Genomic DNA, 7,266 nt, shown 5'->3' on the forward strand with positions numbered 1-7,266 from the left:
TCTCTACCAAATAAACTGGAAAATCTAGAAGAAATGTATAATGGACACTTACACTCTTCCAAGACCAACCAGGAAGAAGTTGAATCCCCTGACAGACCAATAGCAGGCTCTGAAATTGAGGCAAACAATTAATAGCTCACCAACCAAAAAAAAGTCCAGGACCAGATGGATTCATTGAAGCTGACCTCTACCAGAGGTACAAGGAGGATAGTACCATTCCTTCTGAAACTATTCCAATCAATAGAAAAAGAGGGAATCCTCCCCAACTCATTTTATGAGGTCAACATCATCCTGATACCAAAGCCTGGCATAGATACAATAAAAAGAGAATTTAATCAATATCCCTGATGAACATCGATGCAAAAATCCTCAATAAAATAATTGGCAAACCGATTCGAAGCAACACATCAAAAAAGCTTATCCACCATGATCAAGTGGGCTTCATCCCTGATGCAAGGCTGGTCTAACATTCGCAAATCAATAAACATAATCCAGCATATAAACAGAACCAAAGCACAAGAACCACATGGTTATCTCATTAGATGCAGAAAAGGCTTTGACAAAATTCAACAGCCCTTCATGCTAAAACGCTCAATAAATCTGGTATTGATGGGAACGTACCTCAAAATCATAAGAGCTATTTATGACAAACCCACGTTAATATCATACTGAATGGGCAAAACTGGAAAATTCCTTTGAAAACTGGCACAAGACAGGATGCCCTCTCACCACCATTCAACATAGTGCTGGAAGTTCTGGCTAGGGGTACTCAGGGCAAGAGAAAGAAATCAGGGGTATTCAGTTAGAAAGAAGAAGTCAAATTCAAGTCCCTGTTTGCAGACATGATTGTATATTTAGAAAACCCCATTGTTCAGCCCAAAATCTCCTTAAGCTGATAAGCAACTTCAGCAAAGTCTCAGGATACAAAATTAATGTGCAAAAATCACAAGCATTCTTATACACCAGTAACAAACAAACAGAGAGCCAAATCATGAATGAACTTCCATTCACAATTGCTTCAAAGAGAATCAAATACCTAGGAACTAACCCTACAAGGGATGTCAAGGGACCTCTTCATAAGGAGAACTACAAACCACTGCTCAGTGAAATAAAAGAGGACACAAACAAATGGAAGAACATACCACGCCTGGGCGGATAGGAATCAATATCGTGAAAAATGGCCATACTGCCTTGAAGGTAATTTATAGATTCAATGCCATCCCCATCAAGCTACTCAAATGAGCCTTCACAGAATTGGAAAACTGCTTTAAAGTTCATATGGAACCAAAAAAGAGCCCGCATCCTCCAAGACAATCCTAAGTCGAAAGAACAAAGCTGGAGGGCATCACGCTACCTGACTTCAAACTATACTACAAGGCTACATAACCAAAACAGCATGGTACTGGTACCAAAACAGAGATATATAGACCAATGGAACAGAACAGAGTCCTCAGAAATAATACCACACATCTACAGCCATCTGATCTTTGGACAAACCTGGAGAGAGAAACAAGAAATGGGGAAAGGATTCCCTATTTAATAAATGGTGCTGGGAAAATTCACAGCCATAAGTAGAAAGCTGAAACTGGATCCTTCCTTACCCTTATAATGAAAATTAATTCAAGATGGATTAGAGACTTAAATGTTAGACCTTAATACCATAAAATCCTAGAGGAAAACCTAGGTAGTACCATTCAGGACATAGGCATGGGCAAAGACTTCATGTCTAAAACACCAAAAGCAACGGCAGCAAAGCCAAATTGACAAATGGGATCTCATTAAACTAAAGAGCTTCTGCACAGCAGTAAAAAAGAAACTACCATCAGAGTGAACAGGCAACTCAGAATGGGAGAGAAATTTGCAATCTACTCATCTGATTAAAGGGCTAATATCCAGAACCTACAAAGAACTCAAACAAATTTACAAGAAAACAAACAACCCCATCAAAAAGTGGGCAAAGGATATGAATAGACATTTCAAAAGAAGACATTCATAGCCAACAAACACATGAAAAATGCTCATCAATACTGGCCATCAGAGAAATGCAAATCAAAACCACAATGAGATACCATCTCACACCAGTTAGAATGAAGTGATCATTCAAAAGTCAGGAAACGGTGCTGGAGAGGATGAGAAATAGGAACACTTTTACACTGTTACAGGGATTGTAACCAGTTCAACCATTATGGGAAAACAGTATGCTGCATTCCTGGCTAGATCTAACTAGATGCACCATATGACCCAGCTATCCCATTACTGGGTATATACCCAAAGGATTAGTAAATTATGCTGCTCTAGCACACATGTACATGTATGTTTATTGCAGCACTATTCACAATAGCAAAGACTTGGAATCAACCCAAATGTCCATCAGTGACAGATTGATTAAGAAAATGTGGCAATACATACACCATGGAATGCCTATGCAGCCATAAAAAGGGACAGCTTCAGGTCCTTTGTAGGACATGGATGCAGCTGGAATCCATCAATTTTAGCAAACTATCACAAGAACAGAAAACAAACACCAGTGATGTTCTCACTCATAGGTGGAACTGAACAATGAGATCACTTGGACTCGGGAAGGGGAACATCACAATAATCGGGCCTACTACAGAGGGAGGGGAGGGATTGCATTGGGAGTTATACCTGATGTAAATGATGAGCGATGGGCAGCACAAGGCACAGCATACATACAGAATGCAAACCTGCACAGCACATAAAATCTCTGGCTAACTTACAGTATAATAATAATAAATTAATTAAAAATAAATAAATAAATAAATAAATAAATTTTATTGTTTGTATTTTCTATATACAGATGTAGCAGACACATAAGTAAAGCACACAGAAATGAACATCCATCTCACATCATTCTGCATTTTTTTGTTTTTATAGCAAGAACAGTTAAAATATACTCATTTACCATAAATCCCGTATACAATATAATTTTATTACCTAGAATCCTCATGTTGTTCATTAGATCTCTAGACTTGTTTATTCTACATATCTGCTATTTTGTATTCTCTGAACTACATCTTCGCATTGTTCATCACCTTTTGTAACTACTGTTTGTTCTCTATCTCCGTATATTTAATTTTTAAAGTGTTTTAAGCTCCACATATAAGTAATATCATACAACATTTTTCTTTGTTAGCTATTGATAGCTTATTTTTTAGGATAAAATAATATTCCATTGTACATATATACCACAGTTCTTTTATCTATCCATCTATCAATGAGCACTTAAGATGTTTTCATATCTTGGCTACTGTGAATAATGATCCAATAAACATGAGAGTGAAGATATCTTTATGAGGTGGTGATTTTATTTCTTTTGGGTATTTACCCAGAAGAGAAATTGTTGGGTCACATAGTAGCTCTATTTTCAGTTTCTATAGAAACCTCATACTATTCTTCGTAATAGCTGTACCAATCTACATTTCCACCAGTGTGTACAAGGGTTCCCATTTATTCACACTCATAACATTTATCTTTTTACTTTTTGATAACACCCATTCTAACAGGTGTGAGTTAGTATCTCATAGTGGTTTTGATTTGCATTTCCCTGATGATTAATTATGTTGAGTCCCTTTTCATGTACCCGTTGGTCATTTTTATATCTTCTTTGGACAAAGGTCTATTTAGGTATTTTGCCCATTTTGTAATTGAATAATTTGTTTTTCCAATATTGAGTCATATAAATTCTTTATTAATTTTGAATATTAACTTATCAGATATATGATTTGCTGATATTTTTTCCAATTTGTAGTCTGCTATTTCACTTTGTTAACTGTTTCCTTTGTTGTGCCAAGCTTTTTAGTTTGATATAGTCTCATTTACTTATTTTGCTTTTGTGGCCTCAGTTTTTGGTGTGATGTCCAAAACATCATTGCCAAGGCCAACATTCAAGAGTTTTCCCCTGTGTTATCTTCTAGGAGTTTTATAGCTTCTGCTCTTACATTCAGGTCTTTTAACCATCTAGAGTCATTTTTGTTTATGGTATAAGGGTACCATTTCATTGGTTTTTGCACGTAGAAATACAGTTTTTCCAGCATCATTTATTGAAGAGATTATCCTCTTCCCCTTGTGCCATTGTCAAAAATTAGCTTACCATATATGTTTGGATTTACTTCTTGGCACTCTATTCTGCTCCACTGGTCTGTGTGTTTGTTTTTTATGTCACTACCATACTGTTTTGATTATCATATAGCTTTGTAATATAATTTTTAAAAAGGAAAGGTGATGCCCCCAACTTTGTTTTTCTTTCTCAGAATTATTTTGGCTATTTGGGGGTGTTTTATGGTTCCATACTAATTTTAGGATTGTTCATTCTATTCCTGTGAAGAATGTCATTAGGATTTTGATAGGGATTGTATTGCTTTGGGTGGCATGGATGTTTTAAAAATATTAATTCTTCTGATCTATGAGCATAGGATATCTTTTCATTTATATTTGTAATTCTTCCATTTCTTTCATCAATGTTTTATAGTTTTCAGAGTACAGATCTTTCAACTCCTTGGTTAAATTTACTCCTGGATTTTAATTAATCTTTGTTGCCATTATAAATGGAATTGTTTTCTTGGTTTCTTTTTCAGCTAAATTGTTATTTGTGTATAAAAATGCTCCTGACAGTTTCCTGGTGGAGTCTTTAGGGTTTTTCTTCTAAACACGAGATCACATGATCTGCAAACAAAGATAATTTTACCTCTTCCTTTCCCATTTGGATGCCCTTTATTTCCTTCTCTTGTCTAATTGTTTTGGCTAGGACTTCCAGTACCATGTAGAATAACAGTGGTGAAAGTGGACACCCTTGTCTTGTTCTAGATCTCGGAGGAAGGGAGTTCAGTTTTTTACCCATTCAGTATGATATTAGTTGTGGTTTGGTTGTATATGTCCTTAATTCTATGGAGGTGTGTTCCTTCTATACCCAGTTTCTTCAGTGACTTTATTGTGAAGAGGTGTTGAATGTTTTTTCAGCATCTATATAAATGATCATAAGATTTTTGTCTATTATATCGATGTGATGAGACACATTTATTGATCTGTATATGGTGAACCATCCTTGCATCCCTAGAATAAATCCCTCTAATCATGTTAAACAATCTTTTTAATGTGTTTTTGAATTTTGTTTGCTGGTATTTCATTAACATTTTATGCATCTATGTTCATCAGGGATATTGGCCTGTAGTTTTCTTTTTTGTGTCTTTGTCTGGCTTTGGTATCAAGGTAACAGTAGTTTTATAGACCGAGCTTGAAAGTGTTTTCTCCTCCTTAAATTTTTTGAATAGTTTGAGGAGGATTGGTATTAATTATTTTTTAAATATTTGGGCAAATTTAGCAGTGAAGTCATCAGGTCCTGCGCTTTTCTTTGATGGGAGACTTTTAATCCCTGCTTCTGTCTCTTGTTTATTATTGTTCTATTTAAGTTTTGGATTTATTCATAGTTTGATTTTGGTACATTTATGTGTCTAGGAATTTAACCATTTTTCTAGACTTCCCAGCTTACTGGCATATAGTTTCTCATAATAGTCTCTAATGGTTCTTTGAATTTATTTTTATCTGCTGTAATGTCTATTAGAACTGATAAATAAATCTGGCAAAGTTGCAGGATACAAAATCATACACATTTTTATATGCCAACATCAAATAATCTGAAAAGACCCAAAAAACTAATCCCATTAATAATAGCTACAAATAACATAAAATACCTAGGTATAAACATAATTAAAGAAGTGAAAGATCTCTATAATAAAAACTATAAGACATTGATGAAATAAATTGAATAAGACACACACAAAAAATAAAAGAGATTCCATGTTCATGGATTGGAAGGATCAATATTGTTAAAATGTTCATACTAACCAGAGCATTCTACACATTCAATGCAATCCCTATCCAAATACCAATTACATTCTTCACAGAAATAAAAAGGAACTGAAATTTTTAGGAAATGATGAAAGATTCTGAATAGCCAAAGCAATCTTGAGCAAAAAGAACAAAGCTGAAAGCGTCACACTACATGACTTCAAATTATACTACAAATCTCTAATAACCAAAGCAGCATAGTACTGGCATAAAAACAGACACATAGACCAAAGGAACAGAATAGAGACTCCAGAAATAAATCCATGCACTTACAGTCAATTCATTTTTTTACAAAGGCACCAAAAACACACACTGGGGAAAGGGCAGTCTCTTGAATGAATTGTGCTGGGAAAACAAGTTATCTATATGCAGATGAATGAAACCACCACATACAAAAATCAAGTTAAAATGATAAAACACTTAAATTTAAGACCAGAAACTATGAAACTACTAGAATAAATTATTGTGGAAGTTATTATGACTTATATACAGGGGAAATAAATTATTCCAATCTATGGATTCAGGTAAAGATTTCTTGATTAAGACCTCAAAAATACAAGCAACCATAGCAAAAATGGACAAATGAGACCATATTGAACTAAAAAGCTATGTACAGCAAAGGAAACAATCAAAGTGAAGAGAAAAACCACAGAATGGGCAAAAATATTTCCAAACTACCCATCCAACAAGGGATTAACAACCAGAGCATGTAAAGAGTTCAAACAACTTGATAGGGAAAATAATTCAATTAAAAATGGGCAAAAGATCTAAACAGACATTTCTCAAAAGAAGACATACAAATGACCAATAGGTAAATGAAAAATGTTCAACATCACTGTTTATCAGAGAAATGCAAATCAAAACTACAATGATATATAATCTCACTCTAATTAAAATGGCTTTTATCAAAAAGACAGGCAATAATGGATGTTGGCAAGGATGTGGAAAAAGAGGAACCCTCATACACTGTTACTGAGAATGTAAATTAATATAGTCACATTGAGAACAGTGTGGAAGTTCCTCAAAAAACTAAAAATAGAACTACTATGTAATATCTCAAATCCACTACTGGGTATATGTCCAAAGGAACAGAAATCAGTATATCAAAAAGATATCTGTACTCTCATGTTTATTGCAGCACAATTTACAATAGCTAAGATATGAAATCAACCTAAGTGTCCATCAATGAATGAATGGATTTTAAAAATGTGGAACAGATATACAATGGAATATTATTCAGCCATAAAAAAGAATGAAATCCTGTCATTTGCAGCAACATAGATGGAACTAGATGACATTATGTTAAGTGAAATAAGTCAGGCATAGAAAGACAGATATCATATACTCTCACTCAGATATGAGGGCCAAAAGACAAAACTCATGGAGATAGAGAGTAGAGTG

This window comes from Papio anubis, chromosome 3, assembly GCF_008728515.1.
Source record: "Papio anubis isolate 15944 chromosome 3, Panubis1.0, whole genome shotgun sequence".
NCBI classification, from domain to species: domain Eukaryota; kingdom Metazoa; phylum Chordata; class Mammalia; order Primates; family Cercopithecidae; genus Papio; species Papio anubis.